General features: G+C 50.3%; 1 long non-coding RNA gene across 1 annotated transcript in view; it reads right to left on the reverse strand.

The window, feature by feature from the left end:
- Positions 1 to 1269: 1269 nt before the first annotated feature.
- Positions 1270 to 27425, reverse strand: part of LOC123521778 — a 111474-nt gene continuing 85318 nt past the window's right edge. Inside the window, exons 2-4 of the long non-coding RNA XR_006680127.1 lie at positions 4308 to 4397; positions 4158 to 4228; positions 1270 to 1366 (exon numbers count right to left, since the gene is read on the reverse strand). This is a non-coding gene — a long non-coding RNA (uncharacterized LOC123521778). The remainder of the gene's footprint in view (positions 1367 to 4157; positions 4229 to 4307; positions 4398 to 27425) is intronic.

Here is a 27425-nt window from a genome sequence, read left to right on the forward strand (position 1 = left end):
GATGTGATTTGGAAAGATCCCTCCGCGAGCCTGGTAGGGCATAGGTCGGAGAAGGTCAAGACCAGAGGCCACGATGGCAGTTAGAAGTTGTTTCAATTGTTCAGAAAAGAGCTGGTCAGGCAGAGTTCTGAGCAAGAAGAAATGGGTGTTGACGACGCATGGTATTGTGGGGGAAGTGGGAGGGGTCCCATTCACTTACAGGATAGGAAACATTTTTGGGAAAGTCAGACAAGCTCAGTCTGAGATGCAGCCAGGCAGAGGTACCTGATGAGCAGCTCGGAATGGACGCCTAGACTCTGGGGAAAGAGAGAGTTGGGGCCAGAGAGAAAATCAAGAACAGAGAGGGAGAACCCAGCTTCATTCGAGCTGATCGGACCTTTCAGCACCAAGATCATCCTTTCCCTCCCCCAGGGCTGTTCGCTTCCATGTGAGCAGCTAGCTGGGAGCCAACCCTGGGGCTATACACGCACCTTCACAGAAGCAACACACCTACAGACTTACACACAGAGGAACACACGCTCAGTCCTGAGAGGTATAACACACACACACACACACACACACACATCCACAGATCACAGAGGTACACACAGAGGGCCACGGGGCAAAGGACCTAGGACGTGGACAGCTGGCCCTGAGTGTGCGTTCCAACGGTCTGTTCATTTTCAGGTATAAGTCCTTTGACTGCTGGTGACACCAGTGAATTCAGTCATACCCTTCAGCCCTACCCCTCTTTATCTGAATGGCAACACAGACCACACACACGTGCATACATCATAGAGGTACATAAACACACACAGGTGCACAGATTATAGAGGTACACACATATACACATGTACCACGGGGGTACACACATGTACACATACTATACACATACTCCCTGGACACATAAAGATACCTTCAGGGAGACACAAAAACACAAGCTTCCTGTGTGTGTGTGTGTGTGTGTGTGTGTGTGTGTTTGTGTGAAGCATGTTCTCTAGGGATACATGCACAGTGGGGCCTTCTCATCTACCTGCTGATCCTTTCAGCTGCCGAAGAGAGCAGCCCCATCTAGTCAAGATTCTCTTATGTGAGTTCATTCCCGCAAAGCAAATTTTGAAAGGATACCTACACTCCACCACCACTCTGTCATCCGCATGCTACCCCTTCATATTCCCTCTCCAGGAGATGGCTGTGAGATGGCAACCCTTTCTAACGACACGTGAGTAACCCATCTGGCTGCAGATGAAGGGTGCCCAGTGCCCCACTCAACTCTCCTCCTACCAAAAAGCTTCTGCAGCACTTGTCCGTCGTATAAATCTTCAGCCAGGTCTTTCACAATGATTCTTTCTCCAACCAGCACGTCGTTAATCCAGTCAATCAACACCTACAAAGAGAGAGACAAGAAGGGAAGCTTTCTGAGTTTCTCCTTACTGGCCACCTTCCTCATGCTGTGCAATTAAAGGAGAAAGGAACTTGAGCCTTTAAAGGCCGAATCCATAGGACCTAGGACGTGGACAGCTGGCTGTGAGCGTGCGTCCGGATGGTCTGTTCATTTTCAGGTGTAAGTCCTTTGACTGCTGGAGACACCAGTGAATTCATTCATACCGTCCAGCTCCCTGCCTCTCTTTATCTGAGTGGCAACACAGTCAGTGTTGGGTGCTGTGGTTTGTACTAGGCAAGAGTGTGGGCTCTGCCGTTACATGAATTGGTGTTCAAATCCCAGACGTATCCATTTTTCATAAGAGCCCAGGCAAGATATGTATCTGCTGAGTCTCCTAAGTTTAGGATGAGCGTTCTTGCCACACGTGGCAGTAGACAGGACAGGGCCCTCGATCAAAGGCAGAGCGTGTTAGAAAAGACACCATCCTCCCATTATGCCATGTGAGCCTTGATTGTGAGGTGGTTACTGACACCTTCTCTTCAGCTGGGGAAATCAAGTGCAGAAGAGGAGAGATGGAGCCAGAGCTACACACTTCACGGAAGGCAAAGGGCTATCCCATCCTAATGTATGATCTGTCCTCACTGCACCACATGGCCCCTCAGCAAGGTCCCCGTTTCTCCCTTCATTGTGGTTGGGGACCATTGAGTTCATTCCAACCCCTAGCGACCCCATGTGACACAGAACTGCCCCATAGGATTCTCTTGGCCCTAAACTTTATGGAATCATAAATCAGGTCAGGCGGTCTTGTTCCTTCCTAGCTGCTAGGTGGCTTTGAACTGCTAACCTTTCAGTTTCCAGCCTAGCATTTCAACCACGGTGCCCTCAGGGCTTCTTTGTCTATATCTTAGCAGCTGCCCTAGTGGCACGTGGGTTAAGTGTTAGGCTGCTACCTGCAAGGTCGGCAGTTTAAACCTACCAGTTGTACTGTGTAAGAAAGATGAGGCTGTCTGCTCCAATCAAGAGTCTCAGAAACTTAAGTCTCAGAAACAAAGGTTTCCTTTGTCCCATAGGGTTGGTCTACATCCGAATGGACCCCTGGGCAGTGGGGTTAGTTTTGGGGTTTAGCACCTGCCATTACCTGAGAGGTGACTGTGCTACCTCAAGGCAAGGCCTTAGAAGCAGGTATCATACGTTCTGTTTGTCAGGTAAGAAAAGGGAAGCTTTCTCCCTTTTCAGTGCTCCCTCCTTTTTTAATTGAGTAAGGTGTTATTTCATACAAGAAACAAACCCACTTAATATAGAGTTTGGTGAGTCTGGGTAATTGCACACAGTTGTATAATCACCACCCCAATTAAGACACAGAACAGAGCGCCTTCACCCTAAAAAGCTTCCTCTGGCCTCTCCCCTGACCACACGACCCAGACAGCCAGAACGCTGGCCTTTTCTACAATTTTGTATAAATGGAATCATATGGTCTGTGGTCCTTTGTCTCTGCCTTTTTGTTTGCAGCCTTTATAACACAGGCAGCAACCAAGCTGGGTTTCCATTCTTGGGTGGCCCATCCTAGAGCCTGGGCTTCACAGCACATGGCTCTACTGGTCCCAGGTGAGGCTGTGGTGATACGGGAGCACACACACCGGGCACTACTCCAATCCCATACAGTCAGACACAGCCTCTGTCCTGGAGAAGCTTGCAAGGGAAAAGATTCCCAACCTGAGGGAGGAGAGGGCATGCTTATGGACAAGTCAAGAAGACACCCTGTGGGGGATGAGAGAGGGCAAAAGGCAGCCTGAATGGGGGAGGTTATGTTTGGGACTTCAACGGGTCAAAGGAGTCTAGATATGGAACACTTAAAGTCTTCCTAGAAGTGAGTTGGCAGCTCTCCTGTGGGTGTGGTGGCTCTCATGTGTTGTGTCCTGTGGCCGTCCACGTCTGGAATCTCCCTCTCCCTCTGGGCCTGGGTACAGATCCGGGTCTGGGAGAGCCATGTGGAGGCTTGAACCATTCGGAGCCCATCCGGGCAGACAGCATCTCCTCATACCTCATCCCAACACATGATTGCCTTTGGACAGGAGCAAGCACAGGGCTTCCCTGATGCCCACACAGGCTCCTGCCCTCTCGGGGCACAAGGACAGGTCGAGTTCCAGGCACAGCTGTGTGTCTTTTTCCATAAGAGAAAGGCCCCGGCCCAGGGCCTTACTGCAGAGACAGACCCCTGTGGTCACAGTGTGACTGTCTCAGGAAATGGTCAGGTAGTGGACATTCACAAGCCAGCCAGCGACCCAGGTACACGGTCCCCAGGAACTCCTGGAATGGCATCTCTTCCACTCAGCTCTCCCCACATCCGTTGACTTTTTCAGGGGATGGTCACTTAGAGCAGACATTGGGCTGGGTACCTTGGTACAATTGGTGACAATTTAAATACATTCCCTTCTAGCAGTCTAGGAGTTGCCTGAAGGCAGGGAGTGCCCCAACGTTCCACCTTTACAGAGGTATGTGTTCTCTGTGGGGGTTGGGGGACCAGCACAGGGGAGGAGGCCACTGGGGCTGCGAGGCGCCTGGACACCAACTGACTGCCGTCCAGCTGATGCCACCTCCGGGGGCTGCTATGGGCAGAGAGGAACTGCTCCACAGGACTTCCAAATGGTGCCCTTCCCGGCATGCAGCACCAGGCTTGCTGGATGGGTTGAAACCGCCGACCTTCCCGTTAGTAATGGAGGGCTGCTTGTGTCAGCCCTGGGGACTCTGGGAGACCCCTGAAGCCACCCACCCTCCCACCCTGCCTCCTTCTTACCTTCATCAGCTCTTGCAGTTTGGGGTCACTGCGTGAGTTTGGGTCCACCATGGTCCGGACTTCATTCTCCTCTTTAAAAGAGAAAAGGGCTTCAGTGGAGAGTGATGGCACAGGCATGGCATGTATTCAAAGGGGCCGGGGCACACTTACCCAGCATCGTGTCCTCAGGGTCCAGCTCGAAGGGAATGGGGCTGAGGGGCAGGTTGATGGCGTTGATCCCTTCCTCCTGAAGCTCTGAGACTGCGAAGGGAAGAAGGGCTGTCAGTCATATTTCAGCGGATGAAGACAGGGGGTGCGGGTGGGATGGCGGGGGGAGGGTCTTTGCAGCAAACGTGCTCGATGTTGATCAAACCATAAAGGTTAGTGCCCAGCTGCTGGCCTGCCTCTGATTCCTGACCTGTCCTTGCTAAAAGGATCTACTTGTCCCCTTACTCTCACCTCTTCCAACTATCAGCTCACATACTCTCCTCTAAGAAAGCGGTAGGTCTCAAAGAGAGACACTGAACGATGGCCCCTCTTAGAGAGGATTCTTGGACTGGTACTGGGATCCAAGTGGGTACACTCCAGCCCCTGCTGTTGTCCTCTGGTCTCCTCTGCTGTCAGGCTTGGTGCTCAGCAACCGTTGGTTCCCTGGATGGATGGAGGGGTCACCAATTTAAGGCGAGATTACAGCCCACGCTGACCCTCTGCGCGAACCTCCTGGGATGTCTCTCCTGCTTTGCTTTCCTTCTCCTCCTGACCCCCGCCCCAGTCCCAGCTTTGGCCCCCAAACCTCGCAGCCCAGGTCTGTTTCCTGGGCTCTGGCCTTCCCTTCGGCTCTTAACCAGCTGTGGGCCTGGGACAGTCACCTCGCTACTCTGGGCATGCTTCTGCATCTGAATAACGAGGTTCCAAATCCCAGTGTCATTCAGTGAGCCCCAAGTTCACCCCAGTCATGGCGATGACTGCTCGCCCGGGGTTTTGGTTTCCAGGTCTTTTCTTCCCTGAGCGACTGGGTGGCTTCCCACGTCACCGTCGCTGCTCCAGGCCTCCTCGAAAACTCACCGCCGTGGGGTCAGTCCTGACTCACAGTGACCCCACAGGGTAGGGCAGAACTGCCCCCCCCTGGAGGGGGGGTGTTCCGAGGCTGCAGTTCTTTATGGTAGTAGAAAGCCTCCCCGTTCTCCCTCAGGAGGGAATGGTGGTTTTGAACAGCCGACCTTGTGGTTATCGGCCCAAGGTGTAACCACGATGCCACCAGGAGACCTCTCCTAGCACTCTACAATTCCACCTTCCCCCAAGAAAAGCCAAAGGAGGTCAAGGACTGACCACTGCAGACTTGCACACGACACCCCCCCCACCCCCCCCACCCCCTGGGGAGCCTCAGGGGGTGGAAAAAACTCCTACCACCAAGCCTGTGATGAGCTGGTGAGTGCTGACCTCGGCTTAGCCCTCCTAAAAGCAGTGACAGAAACCCCCCTCCGCCAATTCGACTCCAGTTTGGATAATTATCTATCGCCAATTAAGCGCAGAAAAGCCATTTTCTCTGAAGGCTTTGGTCATGGAAAGGTTCTTAAAGAGCTCGTATGGCAGCTGCAACCAACCTCAATAAAAGCAACGTCCCATCTTTCCGTTTCATTTCATTGTTTTTAATCGACTCTGGCCCTGCCAGTTACCAGCATATACTTGCAAGAACCCTTGCGGCCAAGGCAGCCCCTTACAAAGAGTTCTTTCACAGGAGCACACTCGGTGACGCTGCAGTTGGCGCGGGCGGAGACCCGCCTAACAAAGAGAGTGAAACACCGGCCCCGGAGACACACCAGCATTAGGAAGCAGGCACCCAGGCATGTCACAGCCGCCCACGATGTTTCCATGGGCTGTTAGCCCATCGCCGACTTGGGCCCTCCCAGCCGCAAACCCACTCCATTCCCCAAAAGTCTCCCCTTAAAAAATACAAGAGACCTCTCCCAGAGCAAAGTGAAGCTATAACTATGGGATGGTACTTAGATTTGTTTTCTAGTTAAGAACAATTACTTCCTTAGACTGCTATGATTTCTTCGCATGCCCATTCTAGAACTAGTTATCGCTTTCTTTTGCCAGGTTTTTTTTTTTTTTCTCGCTCGCAAATTAGTAAAGTTCTCCCTACTATCTCCCTACAGATACTACTGAGTTATGGAGCAGGGAGGAGAAAGAAGAGCAAGTAACCCTTCGCCATTGAGCCGGTTCAGACTCATAGCATCCCGACGCAGGGTTTCTGTGACAGTGAGTCCTGAGAGGCGCAGACAGCCTCACCTTTTGCCCTTAGAGCAGCTGGTGGATTTGAACCACCGACCTTGTGGCCAGCAGCTCAATGCCTAAGTCACAGCACCGTCAGGGTTCCTAGTAGAACTAAACTAACAGACAAACAAACAAACTCACAGTCATGGAATCAAATCTAACGCCTAGTGACCCTACAGGAAAGGACACAACTACTCCTTCGGGATCTTTCCGAGAGCGGAAAGGTGGTGGGTTGGAATTTCTAAACTTGCTCTACCTCACTCTTCCACCAGGACATCAGTAGAACTAGAAATAAAAATTAAAACAAGCAAACAAACCAAACGTACTGTCATCGAGTGACGTCAACTCCTAGCAGGTCTGAGGACAGGGTGGAACTGCCCCTGTGAGTTCCGGAGGCACCACTGTTTCTGGGAGCGGAGAACCCTGTCTTTCTCCCGAGGAGCAGCTGGTAGTTTCAAACTGCTGACCTTGCCATGAGCGTCCGTCCTGACAGGGAACCGCTGTGTCGGCAGAGCTCCTGGTGGTACAGCCGGAGGCTTGTTGGTACCAACTGGCCAGCGAGGCAACTTGTTCCTGCACAAGACCCCTTTCTCCTACCTGCAGCAAAGGTCCCGAAACTTACTTGGCCCACCACGCCCTTTTATGTTTTTTACAAAGTTACTCAGTCCCATTATGGCCCACTTCCAAAGCATGGAGTTCTCTCTGCGAGATCCGCACCGTCCATATGATAACCACGAGCCCTGGGGCTATTTAAACCGAAGCCAAATTCAACTGAAAATTCAATTCCTCACTTGCACCATGCACACTTCAAGTGGCCAGAGAGCCCATGTGGCTAGTGGCTGTGGACCTGGGCAGGCCGCGTGTGGAAAAGTTCCGTCATCACACAAAGTTCTCTTGGACAGTGCTGTCTGGGCGAGCCCAAACGGAAATACTGGTGAAGTCCACATTGACTGTCCAGCCCGGGGCTTGAGGTCCACACACGAATCTAATGGTTTCTTAATAGGTATGTAGAATTTACATGTATAGCACAGCACCCTTATTCCCAAACCTCCGTTCCCACCACACAAAAACCACGGCAAGGCCTGATTTCCCCCTCTTCTTACAGCAAGAGGTCATTCAAGTGGATGTCAGCAGAGACTACGAGGACTTGCTCTAGAATGTGAAGAGGTCAAAGAGCTAAAGAGAAGTCATACTTTCAATAAGTGTAAACCTCTCATCGTCACCAATTGGCTCTGGCTAGACAGTCATCTAGGGAAAGCCAAGGGTTTTCTCCCTTTGTGAACATGAATGCTGGAAATGCTACTCCAGAAATAATGTGCACGTGTGTACACATACACCATGCTCTATGGCCATGATATATACATATATTCACATATATACATATACACACACACACACACCCTTCCCTCAGCTCCCAACACACAGTAGAATCCTTCTTTTAATACTCTATGTGCTTTGGCAAATTGTGCTTCAGTTGAGAGCTGGTAGAGTTGAAGGGTTGCTGTGATCATTTTGATTATTCATGTATTCCACACATTTCTTGAGTGTTAACTATGCATGAGCTAATACTATTTTAGGTGTTCGTCTTTTAGGCAATAATTGTGTATCATTGTATTTTCATGGTTGCGATTCGCAAGGTCAGCAGTTTGAAACCACCAGACGCTCCGCAGGAGGAAGATGAAGTTTCTACTCCGGTCTCAGGAACCCTCAGCGGCAGTTCTGCCCTGTCCCCTAGGGTCGCCAGGAGTTGTAGTCGGCTGGATGGCAGCGAGTTTGGGGTTTTGGTTCTGTTCAACGTGCTTTATGTACGTGAACTCGTTGAATTTTCTCAACCGCTTGACCAGCTTCCATCAAGTGCCATCCGATTCAGAGAGTCCAGTCCTACTCTGATATTTGGGACCCAGAGCACCAGGTTTTCCTTCCGAGGCCCCTCTGGGTGGACGCACACTACCCACTTTGTGGTGAGTAGCCAAGCACGTGAACTCTTTGCCAGTACCGCCCTGGCGTTCATTCCCAGCGACCCTTGGTGACAGGGGCAGGCACCCCTCATTTCACAGCACCCTGCTTTCCTGTCCGGAATTTTTACCGAGGGAAGGCCTGTGGCGGCGCTGCATCAAGCACGTCTGCTGGGGCCACTCCAACAGCCGGCGCTCACTTCGTCTCTCTGTGTTACACTTTAGTGATTCTCAACATTCCACACTTTCTGAAGATACCACACTGCTATCTGAATATGACTGATGCTTTTGCATACACGACAGGCAGGTGTAAAAATAACTTTTGCATGCACCGAGAAGCCAAAACATTCCAGGTCACTTGCCTTCTTGCAGTATTTGCATGATTCCAGTGGTTTGGAACTAAACCCGTATATATCTCTAGAGGCATGCCTGTAAGAGTAACATCACTCCCATCTTGCTAATGGTATTGAAAGAGGAAGTCCAAGTTACAGTAATTGGTGGAAAACATTCAGGAATGGACAGAATACCAATGAAAAGATGCAATGCTAGAAGCACTCAAACATCTATGTCAGGAAATTTGGAAGAAGCTATGTGGCCAACCAAATGGCAAATATATGTGTGTGTGTACATATATCCATTTGTCAGATGGTTCTTGGCTGAAAGCAGAGAATGCCAGATGCTTACTTGTATTTTATCGACTATGGAAAGGCATTCAACTCCATGGATCATGACAATGTGTGGATGACGTTGCGAAGAATGGGAATTCCAGAACATTTGGTGGTGCTTGCTGGGACCTGCACACAGACCAAGCGGCCATCATTGGAACAGAGCAAGGGGGTCCGTAGTGGCTAAAAACCAGGGAGGGTGTGCACCAAGGCTGTATCTTCTCCCCACACTTATTTCATTTGTATGTTGAAGAACTAATCTGAGGAGCTGGACTATGTGAAAAACATGGCACCATTTTGCAGGAAAGCTCGTGAACACCTTGTGATCTGCAGGAGACGAACCTTGTGGAAAACAAAGACAGGAAGCACTGGCTGAGGAAGATCCGTGACCACAGCATGCAGTATGGCTTACACCTCAATGTGAAGAAAACACAAGTCCACGCCATGGACTTGATCAACAACATCACCACACACGTAGAAAAGACTGAAGTGGTCAAGGATTTTGCTTTGCTTGAGCCCCAAATCAATACCCAGGGAAGCAGTACTTAAGAAATCAAAGGCCACACGACATCGGGCAAACCTGCTGTGCGAGACCTCTTGACAGTGTTAGACAACAAAGACGACGCGGCCGACCCAAGCCAGGGTGCTTTCAACTGCCTCCTGTGTACGTGGAAGCGGGGCAATGAATAAGGAAGTCATGGATTACGGTGTTGGGGGGAATATTTAACATGCCAGAAAAATGAACAAATCTGTCCTGTAAGAAATACAGCCGGGATGTGAGAATAGAGAGACTTTGTCTCATACAGTCTGGACATGTTATCAGGAGGGACCAGCTCCCAGTGGGGGGCTCAGGCACACTCCATCAGAAGGTCAGCAAAGGTGAGGAAGATTGGGCTGCAGAAACTCGGGGGGCTGCAACAAGGGGCTCACGGACAGCACAGTGCCTGGCGGAGTGTTGTTGTTTTCTTCTGCTGCGCTTAGGGGCGACATACACCCCACTGACTGGGGGGCACCCGAGGACAACCTGTGGCTGGGGACCCTGGCGGTGCAGTGGTTAAGCACTTAATTATAAACCAGGAGGCCGGCACCTCAAACCCAGCAGCTGATCCCGGGAGGAAGATGGAGGCGTGGGCTTCTGTGAAGACATGTAACTTTGGAAACCCTCTGGGGAAGCTCTCCTCTGCCCTCCAGGTGCCCATGAATCAACCCAACAGCAACGGGCTTCTGCTTCTAAACATGTGAGCGGACATGCAGTGTTCGCATCCGGGACTCCTGGAGTTGGTCTATCAGGCTCTTTCACATGTAGATCAGACATCCCTCCCTTCGCTCTACAGAGACCTAACACACGGGAGAAGCAAGGCCAAGATGTGGCTGCTGTTGGAATTTTTCTTCTTCTTCTTCAGGAAATGATGTGGCGGAGGAGCATCATTCTCGTTCCATTAACTGCTGACTCCGAGCCAACTGTTGGTAAAAGTGAATATGCAACGCACCCGCCCCACGGGGTGCATTAGTGACCACTTTCCTGAAAACTGCCGCCTGCTTTGGAAGCTTCGCGTCGATTAAACCAAAGCAGGACCCCACAGAAGCCCCCTCACCGATCCCTGTGCTCTGAGAGAGAAAGAGAGGCAACAATGTTCTTGGTATAAAGTGCGATCTAAGGCTCATCCCTTGAATCTTCTCTGACAAAATAAACCAGGTCGCAACGTGTGGCCCTTCGCTTCCCACCCACAATGCCATTACTCCTAACTTAATAAACAGTCAGCGTCCAGCCGAAGGTCAGGCTTGGTGGAGCTGGGTGGGTGTCTCCACAACAGACGCAAAGACACACAACCTGACGCTTGTGCAGCAAGGTGTGAGATTGGGCTTGGAGTCCCAGAGAGCTGGATTTGAACTGGAGAGACATAGTACTTAATGTGCTGGGCTGCTAACTGCCAAAGTCAGGAGCTTGAACCACCAAGCTGCTCCTCAGGGGAAATCGGAGGCATCTCAGACCCCCACAGGGGCAGTTCTGCCCTGTCCTATAGGGTCCTGCCCTATAGGGTCGCTAGGATTTGGAATTGACTTCATGGCAGTGAATTGGTTACGGTTTGGGTCTATTTTTGCCAGCTTTGGGACCCTACAGAGATGACTTAATTTCCCAAGATTCTGTATCAAGCAAGAGGTGGCTGGTTTCCTCTGCAAGGTTTCTTTGTCCTTTTTCTCTGCTGACAGAACTTTAGTGTGTCCCGGTGTCCACACCGCTTTCATTTGCCTCAAGGTGGGAAATCTTTTTTTTTTATTAGCATGCCCTAAGGCATTCTTTTTATTTATTTTTCCAATAGTTTCATTGAGCTATATTCACATATCATACAATTGCATAGTTCGATCTTATTTAAAACGAGTTGTAGAAGTCCTACTTATCGGACGCTGATATTAAACATGTGTGGGAGATAAGGAGGGCCCAGAAGTATAACCAGCCTCCCCAAAGCCACAAATTTGGAAGGGGCCACTCCTGAGCCTGACACCCCAACTCTCGCTTCACTGCGCCTCCCAAATGTCACAAGAAGAAATTCACAGGAGAAGATGATGCATTTACAAAATCAAGTTTATGTTTCCCAATAAAAGAGACATCAAGCAAAAGTGTTTGAGGTTTTAAATGTGGCAGTTTAAAAGCATGGTGTGTTAGTCTGGGTACTTTAGAGAAATAAACCCACACAAACTCATGTATGAGTTTTATATAAAGGTTAAGTGCACATCAAGAAAACAGCCCAACCCAGTGCTGCCCAAGCCCACAAGTCCAACAGTAACCCATTAACCCATATGTCCGACACCAATCCACAAAGTCCTCCTCCATCTTACAAAACACACACCATGACACCGACTGCAGGAGGAAAGCTGAGTCAGTGAGCGTGTAAGCATCTCAGCGCTGGCAGGGGTCTCCACACAGCTGCTCCAGTACCCAGGGCTGCATTGGGGTAGGGCCATGTGGCTTCTTCTCGGGGATGTCTTGGCAGAAGTTAGCCTTGACAGCTGAAGCAGGGAACTGGCTAAGGCAGCTGTACCCTGGTCCGACCATCACAAAGCAAGAGACCTGAGAACTAGAAAGGCAAGGCTTACCCAGCCAATTGTCCTTCTGCCCTTCAATTAACCCCACATGTGTTTATCGACCAGGTTGGCACAATAAACTTTAACTCACATGACTTGTTTTCATGCATAGAAAAATGACAGAGTTGGGGAGAATTCCTCTTAAGAATAGTATAAGCACATAAATAAATCAGTAAATCCTTATGGTAAAAAACTTAAAAAATAAAAAACAGAGTTGTATATACATCACCACAATCTGTTCTCATGTATCTTTCTCCTCCCGCATTCATGATTTTGTTCCCCAATTATTCCCTGCAACCTTTCCTTGTTGCTGCCTTGTATCCCACCCCCTCCACCCCCCAAAAAAGCTATTTACATCAATTACTGTCTCTACACATCCGTCCCTTTGGTGGGTCATAAACTGGGAAACATAATAAAAACAATTAAAAAAAGCAAACAACAAAAAGGAAATAGCATATATATGTGTATGTAGGTATGTGTATGTATATATTTTTAAAGGAAGTATGAAAAGACCATGGCAATATTAAACTAAGAGAGAGAGAGAAAACCTCTGTTGAGAAATGAGCAAAAAATACTTAAATCTAGAACAAATCCAGAATAGATCAAGAGGGGGATCAGACGACCAGGTATCATATTATGCCACAGTTCCAGCCACTATAATCAAATTTACAATAACCTCTGTCTGGGAGCGAGGCTATTCTCGGCGGCCCTTGACTGTGCTCAGAGGGGATGTGCTAGCGGTTTAATCCGAATAGACCTCTCTAGACGAGGTTTGGCGTCCCACTGTCCTCCACAGCCTTTTACGAAATGGTGTTTGCAAGTCAGGCCTGAGACCCTTCCTGCCACCACATTTGGATTTTGTTATTGTCATCTTTGGATCACACAGGTTGGTGTGCGTCATCCATGTGGACTTGGTGAATGCCTCACTTAGATAGCTGCTTGTTTAAATAGAAGCCTTTCAGATCCCAGATGCTGTTCTTTTTGATGCCTGGCACCTTCTGCTTTCTTCTCAAGGCGAGAAAGCTTGACAAGTCTAAACTCCTACAAGAAGTTTTCCTCCGTCTCAAAGGAAGCCCCGAGGAGGAGAAGGCTCATTTCTCCCAATCATCACCCAGACAGAAAGGATGCTGATTGGCAGCAGCGACTTCGTAGCCATGAAGTGAGTTCGCTTCAGGGAGTAGCTAATACACTGAGGACCCCAGAGGAGAAAACAAGGGGTGCCTTGATAGCACTGAGCTACCTCCCCGGAGCGGACTTCGCTCTGTGAGTCTTGCTCTATGAGACAGAATAAATTCCCTTATTGTGTAAGCCAGCTAAGTAGAACTTTTCTGGAGCTCGGAGCTCAAATCCCCTAACACAAGTAGGTCTGAAAAAAGTAGTCATTTTCCTTTCCTTTTTTCCAGGAGAAACAAAGTAGCTATACACATCTCTCACATCCCAGAACATGCCTAGAGGCTTCCAGAAGGCCGGGGGAGCACACATCTAATGAGGAAAATAGAAGGGAGGTTTCTAAAAGCAGAAAGGACTCATTTCTACAAGGCCCATCATTTCATTCATTCCACCCGTAGCCATCCATTGCTAGGAGCCTCCTGAGGCCGCCCAGTGGCTCACAGGTGGTGGGAGAGGCAGGCAGGCACACTCAACGGGCAGGGCACTGCATCCCGGGCGGGGGATGGGTCCCCAGGGGGCTGTGAGAACTCAGTGGGAAGGAGGTGGACTGGGAGAGGGTGTCCCAGAAGAGGAGACATGTGAGCTGGACCTTGGAAAACGTACACTGTCACTTGATCTGCGTGCTGTTACACTTTTGTCCTGGGCAAGTGTTGAGAGCATGGAAATGGCACCTGTGTAGAGAGGAAATTAGGAGCTAGGTGGCCCCCGGCTTAAGCGCTGGACTGCTAACCCAATGGCTAGTTGTTCGAACCTACCAGCCCCTCTATGGGCGAAAGATGAGGCAGGATGCTTCCGAAAAGATCACAGCTTGGGAAATTGTATGGGCAAGCTCTTCCCTGTCCTACAGGGTCACCATGAGTTGACTCAATGCCAGGAGGCTTGGTTTTAATGGGTTACAGGGAAGCGGGAGATCAGTGTCAGGGGTCTTGAAAGCATCTCTTCCCCATCATTCCCGAGCCATGTTCCCAAGATCTGTAGCTGCAGCGAGACAGAAGTGGGTCACGTTGACATTTTAAGCAGTTTCAGGAAAGGAAAAAACAAACACCGAGAAAGATAAAAAACAGATCGCTGGGACGCTCTCTCTTCTTCAGAGCAAATGGGCCCCTGCGGGAGGAGGTCAGGCTGCTCCAGAGCGCTATCAGGGTTCCTGTGATTGATCTCGGGTCTGCCAGAAAGAGCCCTTCTTTTCTTAATCGATCATGGGCTCCCGCAGAAGTTCGTAGCAGCTAAACACAACTAGGATGTCGGGTTAGGAAGTCACAACAAGTTTTCTTTATGTAGAAAATCAACCTGACTTCTTTTTCCAAAATTTGTACCACTGATACCGTTTCCCCGAAAATAAGACAGTGTCTTATATTAATTTCTGCTCCCAAAGTTGCGCTAGGTCTTATTTTCAGGGGATGTCTTATTTTTCCATTAAGAAGAATACGGTACACATTTATTGTTTTATTAAAAGAGACCTTGCACTTCCTGTCTGCTCCGGCTGTGCTGCAGCCAACAGTGAGCTGCGCGGCGGCACCCGCCACTAAGGTCCAGAGTTACGGTAGCTTCAGGGGCCCTTATTTTTGGGGAGGTCTTATTTTCGGGGGATGCCTTATATTTCAGCGAGAGGCAAAACTGTAAGTAGGTCTTATTTTCAGGGGATGTCTTACTTTCAGGGAAACATGGTATCATACCTAATGGTGAGAACCTGGAAGCTTTATCCCTCAGACTGGGAAGGGGCAAAGTAGTGCTCTCTTAGCAACCAGTCCTAGCCAGTGTGATAAGACAAGAAAAAGAAACAAAGGAACACTGACTAGGAAGGAAGAATTAAAACTGCCTTTGCCTGCTGGTGATAAAACTATCTATGTAGAAAGTCCCAAAGAATCAACAGGAATGACAAAACTCAGAAACGAAGAGATACAAAATAGCTCCTGGAACTGTGATGCATGTTAACATGGTCGGAACTGTGATGCATGTTAACATGGTCGCAGGACACGAAGTTAATACAGACATTTCAACTGTTTGCTTATATACCTGCAATGAGCAACAGGAATTTGAAATTAAAAATATAATACCAGGTATAATATCACACACACCCCCATTCCTCTCCTCCCCCAAAGGCATACTCAGGTAGAAGCCTAATGAATGAGCAATAAAAGGTTCAATATGCAGAGAAGGATAAATCTCTGGTGAAAGAAGTAAAAAGGAATCTAGGCAAATGGAGATGGACTGTCCATACACTAGAGGTCTCTAGATTCAATATTATCTCAAAATCACAGTAAGCTATTTTGTGGATACCAAAACACTAATTCTGAAGTTTACATGGTGTGGTAGTTACATAATCTGGTGTCAATTTGAGGATTAAGAGCATGGGGAAAGAGTCTAGCCTGTCAATCAGGATATATATATATATAGTCAACGAGGTCTCTGTGTGGGCATGGCCTTCTCCTGAGGATTCTGGGAACTCTGGTATTTCCTCCTTGGAGGCGGGAGACACTCTCTCTCTCTGCTGAGAAGCCACATGGACCTACCCTGATACAGCCAGAGCCCTGGGGGCTGGAGAAGTCACGTGGAGACCCCTTCCAGCACTGAGATGCTTACAATACCACTGGATCCACAAGACTTCCCACCCACTGGCCTGTGATCTTCCTGCATTCAGTGTCATTGCATGTGTTTCGTGAGTCTGAAGAGGACTTTATACATTGGTACCAGACACATGGGCTAATATCGGACTTATGGATTGATCTGGACTGGACTAGGATATTTTCTCAATATTCAATTGCTCTTATAGATAAAACTCTTTCCTATACATATCAGTGCCCATGAATTTGCTTCTCTAGTCTACCCAGTCTAACACACATGGAAGGCAGAAGACCCCAGACAGTCCATGCATTCATGTACTGAGGAAGCCTAACAAAGTTGGAAGATTGACTCTAGCCAACTTTAAGACGTACTCTAAGCCGACAGCGATTGAGAAAGCCCAGTACTAGCAAGAGAACAGACACAGAGGCCAAAGGATAATCCAAGATGAACCCCCTTTTAGGAGGCCAGTTGATCGGCAACTGTAATTCTATCTGCAACCTCAAATCCCCTCTGTCCTGTCGGAGCACACTCACAGGTTCCAGAGAGGAGACACGGGCAGCTTGGCATTCTTCTGTCACAGGCCTGGTTAAGGGGACAGGTTCTGTTCTTAATTCTCACCCTCCCCTAAAACATGTGGGTTCACTTTTGTTACATGTGGGGTTGCCAAAAAATAAAAAATAAATAAAGTCGACGAAGCCTCAACCCTTAGTGCCTTGAATAAGAGAATTTTTATTACTTTTAACTAAAAGGGTACTTGTCTCTGTAGCCAAAATATATGGCATCAAATGAACGTGGGCTCAGCTCACAGTGGCCTCAGCCAGCTGTCAGGGTCCCCCCTCACGCTCCTCTGCTTGACACAGCTGTTTAGTCACCAGGCTCTGACATCCGGCCCTTGGAGTGCAGCCAAGGGAGGGAGCTTAGAGGCTGGGGTTGTGATGGGGAGCTGACAGGAGGATCGATGTCCCGAGTCTTATAGTTTCCACCCGAGTCTTTGTTCGTCTGGTTGTATAGTCTCTTTGGAGTTGGAAGGCTGCCATGCCAATGGCCCCTGGGCATGTATTCATTGTTGGGCCAAGCACGTGACACAGCTGCCCTCCAATTGCTGGTGAGGGCGGGGGCGAGGTAAAGCACTATGGGCTGGCCTTTGGGCAGCCAAACCAGCTCTGCATTGAAACACTGGTTGAGGTCTCGGTAGGCCATGGGAGTTAAATTAAAAACTGACACAGTCACTGAGGGCTCAGGGGAACAAAGCGTCACTGTTCTTTGTCTTTGGCCACGGCACGCCCCCTATCTATCTCTTTTCTTTAGAAGGAAAACCAGACCCACTTTCTTGGCTTTAAAGGTCTGGTTCTGCTTATGTAGAAGGCGGCATGGATGTGCCATCCCTAATGGAAACTACCAGCCTGCTGTGCCTTTGCGCGCATCTGTTGTGCAGCCGCCCCCCGCCCCCACCCCCTCAGCCCTTGTCACGGCTTGGAGGAGAAGGCACAACTTGGATCTGGTAAGCTGGCTACTGACAGACAGCACGTGGAACCCTGAGCAACCCAGCCAAGGGCAGCCCGAGTGGATCTCACACTGCTTACCTCACTCAGTCACAAAATACTAGAGCATTTACGCATGCAAGGGGCTGGACCCAAAGGCAAGCATACAAAGATAAGTAAGTGCCTATCCTTGGGACGCTTGGCTTCTGCAGGGCGGCTGCCTTTGCGGGCCCTCGGAGTCTAGCACAGTGCCTGATAGGTCCTCGTGTCTGCTTGTGTGTGGTCTGTGAGGGTGCTGTTAGGCAGTGAGGACACGTACCCCATCTGCCACGCAAGCAGGGCCCCCATGCCGTTCTGACTTGAATGCCGAGGGCCGACGGCACTTCCAGGGTGGTTGCTGGTAGCTGCTGTGAAGTTGGCCCCCTTCCACGACAGAACAACATACTGCCCAGTCCTGTGCCATCCCTATGAGCAGTTGTGAGCTACAGTGTTTCCATCGACTGATTTCCAAAAGTAGATGCCAGGGCTTTCTTCCTAGTCTGCCTCAGTCTGGAGGCTCTGCTGACACCTGGTCAGCATCACAGTAACACACCAGTGGAAACTGACAGATGGGGGTGGGTGGGTGACGGAGCCCCAAAGGAGCCCGATGAGCGTGTAGGCAATGCAATGGTCAGGTGAGAGCCAACAGGGCCAGGCAGGTGGCCACGCTTGGCTCCTGCGGCAGTCCCTCCACCTTGCTTGCTTGGATCTTTTTGCATCACAGAGTCCGTGTGCCTTAGCTGGTCTCCCTCTACAGTTCTTTGTAGTCTTGCTTCTCGTCTTCTACCACCAGTCATTTCTTTTTGTGATGGATCCAGATTGCTGAAAATGTGGCACGTCGATGGTGGTTGTTATTGCGGGCCACCGAGTCAATTCCCACTCATAGTGACCCTCTAGGCTGCAGCGGCATTTCCCCACAGGGATTCTTTCTGGAAGACTGCAATCTTCAAAGCAGCAGAGCTTCTCAGCCGTTTCGACCTGGGGGAACAGCTGGCTCCTGCATCATGGTACCACCAGGACGACTCACGTCAACGGCGCCGTCACTACACTCACTGCCATCCCACTTGCAGCAACGCTCTAGCTCGGAGTAGAGCTGATCCAGAGGGTTTCCAAGGTTCTAGCCTTGATGGAAGCTGACCACACCATCTTTCTCCCATGAAGCAGTAGCTGGGATCAAACTGCTGGCCATTCAGTTCATAGCATCTCCTCGATGGGCTTCTTTTTGGATGACCAGTCAGGATGGCTTTCTTGAGGGACCGATTTGGAGAACACAGCTAAAGGACGTGAGATGGAATCTAACCACTCTTCCTTCTGAGGAGAATTCTGGCCGTGTTTCTCCCAGGGCCGATGTGTTCATTCGTCTGACCGTCCATAGTATTCTCTGCCAACGCCATGCTCAGAGGTGTGGATTCTTCTTCGTCGCCTAGCTGTCCCATGCTTACGTGACGAATGCAAGCGCCGTGGCTTGGCTCCGGCGGCCCCGAGCCCTCACTGAGGCAGCCTGGCCCTGTAACACTTCACAGAAGTCTTCTGCCGTAGACTTGCTCACCGTGAATCTTCTGACTTCTTGGGCTGCTTCTGTGGACCTGGATGACGGATCCAAGTAAAGTGCAATCCTTGTTTTATTCTCTTTTATCATGATGGTGTTTATTGGTCCAGTTGGGAAGCTTTTTCTTCTTCTTTATATTGAGGGGCCCTGGCGGTGTAGGGTTGACACGCTGGGCTGCGATCTGCATGGTTGGTTGTTAAAAGACCACCGGTAGCTCCGTGGGCTTTCTATTCCCATCAATCGCTACAGCCTCGGAACCCACAGCCGGTTTCTCTGAGCGAGCATGGACTCGATGGCAGTGGGCTCGCGTGGTTCTGGAGGCCAGGCTGAAGGCTGCGGTCACTGACGGATACGTAATACTTCACCACGCAGTACGCCAAGGTCTCATGGCTTTCGGCAAGCCGGTTTGCATCCTCTGGGTATCCCAGGTTGTTAACGAGTCTTCCTCTAGTCCCGAGGCTGAGATTTTCTTCATACAGCCCACTTCCTCAACACAAAGATTGGATAAGTATGGGGAAAGCACACCCCCTTCACAAACCTTTCCAGATTTTAAAGGCACCGCGTCTCCTTCACTCTTGGTCTCTATACACTTTCCACATGAGCACAGGTGTTCTGGAATTTTCATTCTTTGAAATGTTATCCACAGCTTGTTAAGGCTTTACATAGCTAGTCAAAGGCAGGTATGCCTCTTTTTGGTATTCTGTGCTTCCAGCCAAATTCATCTGACATCAGCGGAAGGATAGAGTTTATCCCTTACTCCATGTCCTCTCCTGCATCTGATAGACATTTCGGGCAGCTCCCTGGTTGATCTACTGCTGCAACTGGTAGAAATGATGAAGGGAAATAGCTGAATGGATGATTTTAAAGGAAAGCTTGAGAAGACAAAGTATTATAGGCAGATAAATAAGTATAGTTAGATTTATTATTTATTGTTTAATAAAGGAAATTATTTGTGTGATACATTGTTAAAGACTTTCTGCATTCTGTTAACTCACCTATCTGTGGAATAGGTATTTCTATGGACCACTTCCAGTTGATTGGCCAAGTAGCTGTTTTCCAAATTCCTCGGCATAGACCAGTGCTTCCAACATTGCATCTGTTTGTTGGGACATTTCACTTGGTCTTCTGCCAATTCCTGGAGCCTTGTTTTTCACTAACGCCTTCACTGTAGCTTGGCCTTCTTTCCATTCGTTTGTTTTTGATCATGTGCTACTGTTTTAGGGTACAAAGGTGACCCCAAATCTCAAATGGATTTTAAAGAGATCATGTATTAGGTCTCAAACAGGACAATGACAAGACAAAGACACATCGTCTGGTAAGGGAGGAAGACCACCGTATGAGGACGTAATGGCCTCCCAGGGGTTGCAGAGATTCTGAGGCTTAAAAAAGACCCGGGAAGACACATACATAAATAAAAAGGACACGGCAATCGACCACAAAGATCAAGCCAGAAACCCCTCCCAGGGGGATGAATAACCGAAAAGTGGGGGAGGGGCAACGGGGAACAATGTAAGATATGGGAAAAATAATCTATAACTTATCAATGGTTCCTGAGGGAGGTCAGCCAGGGAGGAAGGGGGAGGAAATGGGGAGCTGATAGCAGGGGCTCAAGTGGGAAGAGAATGTGTTGAAAATGATGATGGCGGCATATGTACAAATGTGCTTAACACATTGGAGGAATGTATGGACTGTGATAAGAGATGTAAGAGCCCCCCATAAAAGTTTTGTTTTTTTTTTAAAAGGGCACGGGAGGGCAAAGGAAACTGTCACAAAAGCACGTCTGGCGGCAGATCAAGACACCACAGTCACAGGTGAGACGGCAGAAGTGAGAACGAGGCCAGGATTGGGACACGCACTACATCAGGGTAGGCAGACGAGCTAACAAGATTGGCCCAGGGCCTTCCACCCAGGGCAGTCAGGGCATGACTCATGATTACAGGGCACCAAGGGTAGACGCCAGCAATCCCTCCAGGAGACTGGTGGTCACAGAGAAGAGGTGGTCCACTTTTTAATATACTCTGCTCGAGGGCAGACCCTTCACATTGCTGTCATTAGGAATTCTGGAGGCTTAGTTCCTGGGATGGCTGCACAAACGGATTTTGAGCTCGCCCTCCCTGTTAGTCAGAGCCTTACTGCCCACCTGGTGCTCAGAAGTTAAGCCCCAGTACACTACCTTCTGAAATGGTGGGACATCGACCAGCTCTTTTGGGTAACAGAGATTCAGGGCACTCCATCACCTTTTGATGTTCCCTGCGCCATTAACTATGCTTGCCCAGAGATCTTTCATCTTGTAACTTTCAATAGTGCAAATGAAAAGAAACAATATTTCCCTTTCTTCAGCTTGAGAAATGCCAACCTAGTTCTTCCCTCTTGCTTTTCCAACTCCAGATCTTCGCACATTTCATGATAATACTTCTTCTCAAGCTCCCCTGCACAATCATCCATGCAGCTATTTCCCTCATCATTTCTTCCAATCACCTTGGTTACTCTACGGTCAAGAGCCCATTTTGATCTTTTCTTTCCTGTTTAAAAAATTTTAATGGAATGCCCTTTCTTCAGGTCATCCTCTAACTCATCTGGTCTTCCGTCATTTGTGTCCACTGAGTCCCGCCTATGCTTGAGATGAGATGTACCCAAGTTGCGTGGGCTTGTCCTCATTGTCTTTGGCTTCAAGGTGAACTTGCAGATGAACAATTGATGGTCTCTTCCGGAGCTGGCTGGGAGCCTCGCTCTGAGGGAAGATGTGGAGCTTCTCCACTGAGAAACGAAATGCAAACATTGAGTCTGTTATAGAAACAAAAGCTTTGGGCGCGGCTGGCTAGCAAACAATGTGTCAACTGGCTCAGATGAATTTGCTTGCAGGCTAATTCTAGATTTGTCTGAAGGTCAGTACGAGGCTCCTCCTGATGGAGCACTGCCTGTGGAAAATCACTGTCCTGTGAGCCATGATGAATCAAACAGTTATACCACACTTCTCTTGTTCCAGACATTGAGAGGCATCACTTTGTAAAAGCACAAGGTAAGTCAGTTAGGTCTGACAACAACCCCGTGAATAGCTTAGTATTATTCACAGTTTATAGAAGAGAACAAGGAGGCACAGAGAGGTTATGTAACTCAACCGCGGCCACACAGCTAGAAAGCGGAGCCCAGATTGGATCCTCGGCCATCTGTCTCTAGAGTTCACACCTATAACACTGCCTTCCATGCAGTCCCAGTTTCGGGGAACAGCTTCTGTTTATATGAAAACATCTCATTGGTTTCGCTAGGCCGCTAACACACTTCCCAGCTATCACCCATGCTGTGAACGAAGGCCCGGAAATACACAACCACGCCATTTTTGCAGCCCGAGTTGGTGTGACTGGAACCAGAGTGTGCTGCCTTCTGCATCTCTGCGGACAAAGCTGAACAGGAAGGAGTTTGCATGTGCTAAACCCTAGGGGCTGCCCAGCCCCTCTGTGAGAGGAGAGGAAAAGGAAGTAATCCCCACCACCATCCCCCTTTTGTAAGTATTAGGAAAACAATCCACGTAACACAGAAGGTGTCAAATCAACCTGCTTTTTGCGTGACACCGGCGATCCTCGTCACACTGGGCCGTCATCACCGGGTCTGTTGCCAAGCTTTCTATGGTCACCTTAAACAAGCTGTCAATCACTGCTTCCTAAACCCCACCTCCTGCCCCTCCCAACCCCAACTACTAGTAAATTTTGTCTCTGTACTCTGGCTTACTCTAGATATTTCAGAGAGTGGGAGCATAACATTTGCCTTTAGGGGATGATGGACGTATTGACAAGGTAGAGCGTGGTTGATGCCGCCCTTGGGGGTGCTGGAATGATGGAGGGGGGGCTGCAAAAGCAGATGCGTACCCTTTAGCCTAGGTTATGGCTCATTCTACCAAAGTTGTTCATGGCTGTGATCTCCGTAGATGAGTCAGGGCTTCATTTCTCTTTACAGTAGGGTCGCTTTCTACTACAGGCTGCGTTTTGTTGGCTCCTTCATCTGCGGATGGGTATTTGGGCGGGTTCCACTTCTTGGCCACCGTGAACAGCGCTGCAGCAACCACAGGCGGACGGGGGTCTGTGAGCCCCCTGTGACAGGCAGGTGAGGGTGCAGTCAGGTGGAGGGACGGGGGCGGGGGAGAACGACCAGGCATGCGGTACCCCCAGGGAACTACACGCCCTGCATGATGGGACAATCGGGGAACCTGCTACCATCATCAGGGGCACTCTTCCAAAAGTTGGTGGAAATTTTCCATTATCTTTTAATTCCGTTTCCCCCAGAAATGTAAGTGATTTCCCTGACAAGATATCTAGCAGATGACTCTAATGAGATAGCTCCTTTCCTCCGTGTCTCAGCTTGGAGCCCTTGAGCATGAGCAGCTTATTGGGGGTGAGGGGTGGGGAGAATCCCAGGTTAAGTGATGAGGGATGAGAAGGGTGAGGTGGAGATGGAGGAAGAGACAATACAGGGTGCTTCCTGAGCTGGCTCTCTGCGGGCCCCTGGGGCTCCCTCCTGGCAGAGGCACCCTGCGGAAACATGGACCAGGATCTTTGGAAAACGGAGACTCGTCGTCGTCGTCTCTATGGTGTTAGCAAAGGACACTGCAAGTGCCATGGACTGCCAAAAGAGCTAACTGGTCTGCCTGGGAAGAAGCACAGTCAGAATGCTCCTTAGAGGCAAGGTGGCGAGATTTGGTCCCACATACTTCAGACGTGTAATCAGGAGACACCAACCAGCCCCTGCAGAAGAACATCATGCTTGGGAAGGAGGGAGACAGAGACAAAGAGGACGACCCTTGACAGAGTGCATTGACACAGTGGCTCCAAACACGGGCCCAAACACAAGGACGACGGCGAGGCTGGCGCATGATGGGCAGTATCGCGCTGTCGTACACAGGGTCGCTATGAGGTGGAGCCGACTTGCTCACATGGTGCCTGACAACAAGAGACAGACCCAGAAGGGCTGAGAGTGACCGGCTACAGACTGGGTCTCTGTGCTATGACATTGACCGCGAACAGCGGCCATCGAGTCAGGTCCAGCGGGGTCGCCCCTGTGCGCCAGAGGCACACTGTGCTCCCCAGGTTTCCGTGGCTGAGTTTTCCGAAGCAGAGTGCCAGGCCTTTCTTCCAAGGTGCCTGCCTTTTTCGGTGAGCAGCCGACTGTGTTAACGGCTTACACCAGCCAGGGAGGCGGTGCAAATAAAAAGAGAAACTCTTCCTTAGTACTGGCTCTACGCCATGCCCCCACTGGAGATTCAGAGCGGTCAAGACGCAGCCCCAGCCCTGACCTTGCTCGGGTTCCAGTCTGAGCAGCTGCCAGGTCATGTCTGCTTTGGAGCACACATTTCCCCAAAGAAACTTCTGGGAAAGAGGCAAGGCCCTGGCTAGCACTGAGACCCTACCCTGTGCCAAGTGCTTGCTGCCCATTATTGTACCCTTTGTAACTCTTCTGGAGGAGCCCCGGAGAGATAGTGGTTATGCATTGAGCTGCTAACCACAAGGTCCACAGTTCAAAACCACCAGCCTGCCCGAGGGAGAAAGATGAGGCTTTCTACTCCCATTAAGAGTCCCCCTCTCAGAGACCTGCGGTGGGTCTTTTCACGCCATCCTATGGGGGTGCTACGGGGCGGAATCAACTTGATGGCAGTGAGGTGTCAGAGAACCCTTCTGAGCACTAACGCGTTCTCCCTGCGCACACAGCCCGGGTTGTGGGAGTAAGTAGCTCAATGGGGACATCCCAAATTGCTTATGCCCTCCTTCCCACCCTTCACTGTGACTGCCTGCTGCATGCCACATACCATTCTAGGAAAGAAGGAGTCCTGGCCCTTGGCACTTGAGCCATGTGCTGGCAGAGTCCCAGTGTGCCAAGGGCTGACCCAGGCATGGCTCTAGGGCCTGAGGGAGCCTCGGGCACGCGCACTGCCCTTTCGGTGGAACGAGGGAGGGCTTCTGGAAAAGGTGGTGCCAGAACCTTGTGTACTTCGATTGCTGGCCTTCGCTTCATATCTCACTTACTGCAGTTGTAATTCAAACCCCTATGTGCACACTGAAGACATCTGCCTCCCAGGTTACTTGAGTGCTCGGTGCCCTGGGGGTGGGGGTGGGGGAGTGGGGCAGTCTCGCATGAGCAGCCTGGCGATGCTGGTCCTGGAGCCCTCTCCCCTGCCAGCAGAGGCTCACAGCCTAAGAGAGATGCTCCACCGGATGCCTCAAAGCCTGCGTGGGAATCTTGAAGGAAAGGAACTGGGATAGGGAAGGATGTGGACCTGGGGGTCACAATGAAGGCAAGTGTGTGCTGTGCCAGAGACGCCAGGCTGAAGCATCTCTGCTTATCATTTCGACCTCCTAGGCACTCAGGAACAGGAGAAAGACCAGGCTTGCTACTCTGGCAAACACTTTGTCTCCTAAACTCATGGGAGGCAGTTTTACCCTGTCCCCCAGGCTTGCTGTGAGTCAGAATTGGCTTGACCGCGTTGAGTAGGAGTTTTGGTTTGGCGTTCATGAAAGGAGCCCAGGTGGCTCTGTCGGGGAAGCACTGAACTGCTAAGCAGGCAAGGTGGGTGGTTCAAACCCATCGGCACCTCTGAGGGAGAAAGATGAGGCTAGGAGCGCCTGTAAAGATTCACAGCCTTAGAAACTATCCTGACTCACTATGAGTTAGAATTGACTCGATGACCATGGGATTTTGGGGGGGTTGGCATTAAGGACTGAGTCTCACCCTAAACTAGAAAGCCAGGAGCCATCTCACTGGATATGGGGAAATGCCATCAGTCACTGTGTATTGAATAACCACATAGCTCTTCCCACCTCACCCCCTACCTCCCCGCCTGCCCCTGGCACACCAGCAGTCCTTGTTGACAGCAAAGCTTCAGAGAACCTCTTCACAGAGACTGCAGCAAACCCGAGGTGCTTCAGCTGTCTGTGGGTGCTCTGGAGCTGGCGAGCCCGACACACGTGCACCGCAGTTTCCTTTCGCATAACACCCTGTCTGATTCACTTCGACAGGCAATGGCTGGGTCTTGAGTGTGCGCAAGGCAGTGTGCTGGGAGCCTCATTCCGGCTGCAGCTCCCAGAGCCAGAGCATGATTTAACTCGGGGACAAAAACAGACACGTACAACCGAAGGGTTAAGTGGTGATGGCGGAGGAAACACGACACGGAAGCGCGGACAGTGCTACAGCTGTGTGAGCAAGGGTCGGGTGGCTGGTGCCACACCCCCTCGTTCACTTCAATATGTAATCGACAGCACAGCACACAGTGTGTCGCCGAGCTCCTCCTCCGGAGTGGACACCAGCAGGATGAAAGGAGAATCAGGAGTCCCGCAGGAGGAGGAGGAGCGCCCCTAAACGGCTGGAGGTGTCCACAGGGCACGTCTGGAGGAAACGTGGCTGGATGAGGGTATGTGCTGTCTGAAAGGGAGGCTGAGGCCAGAACGCATGGCGACCCTGTGCTCCCACAGGCTCTCGGCGGCTGGCTTTCAGAAGTAGATGGACAAGGCTTTCTTTGGAGGGTGTCCGGGTGGATGCGAGTGAGCAGCCTGGCACCTTAGCCAGTGGCCACCCAGGGACTTGAGAACATAGACAATGCATGCCATCTTGAAGGCAATGGAACTGCCCGAGGTGACGCAGCACGGAGCGTTACAAACTGGCAGGACAGCTATGAAGTTGTTTCCTGGGGCATCTGCCTAAGCAGGTCCTCCTGGGACTCAGTCTACTGTGATCAGGCAGTCTGGGCTCTGGAGAAAGGTAGGCCAGAGATGACTCCTAGCGCTCCCTCTTAGTGCATGCCCCTTGCCCTCTCCCCTGGGACCCATATTTCTTAAGGTCAGAGGTCTGTAAAGAAGCTCAGGTGACATAACACATAGAACAGGGGTCCTCAAACTTTTTAAACAGGGGGCCAGTTCACTGTCCCTCAGAGTTGGAGGGCCGGACTATAGTTTAAAAAAAATTATGAACAAATTCCCTATGCACACTGGACAAGTCGGCTGCTAAGCAGGACAGGCAGGGGCGGCAAAAACACTTGGCGGGGCTGATAAATGTCCTCGGTGGGACGCATGTGGCCCGCGGGCCATAGTTTGAGGACCCCTGACATTAAAATGCCCAGCATAGCTGTTGTTAGGTTCCGACTCTCTGTTTCACATGCGTACAACCCAATGTTAGAGCAAAGTAGTCCCTGCCTTAGAAAGCAGTGAGTAAGCATTCATTTACCCATCCCTATCTTTTCTAGTCTGGGCCTAACAAGACATTCGAGCTCTGGGAAAGACAGAGGGACTCCTCTGCGATGACCTCATGGAACAAGAGCAGCCTGACAAGCCAATGGAGCCCAAATACAAAGTTGGAAGAGACTTTATAGAATGAGGCTCAATCCTCCAGCCTGGGGCTTCCAAAGCCTACAAAGAGGATGGGGGCTGGCAAAGAGTAGAAGCAAACGTCAGAAGCATATTTGGGACTCAATGGTGTGCTGCTGGCCCCCGGCAGTTACTGGAGGAGGAGTTGATGGTCCGGAAGGT

The sequence above is a fragment of the Echinops telfairi genome, unplaced genomic scaffold, assembly GCF_000313985.2.
Source record: "Echinops telfairi isolate 266 unplaced genomic scaffold, ASM31398v2 ScPeMD7_60;HRSCAF=208, whole genome shotgun sequence".
NCBI classification, from domain to species: Eukaryota; Metazoa; Chordata; class Mammalia; order Afrosoricida; family Tenrecidae; genus Echinops; species Echinops telfairi.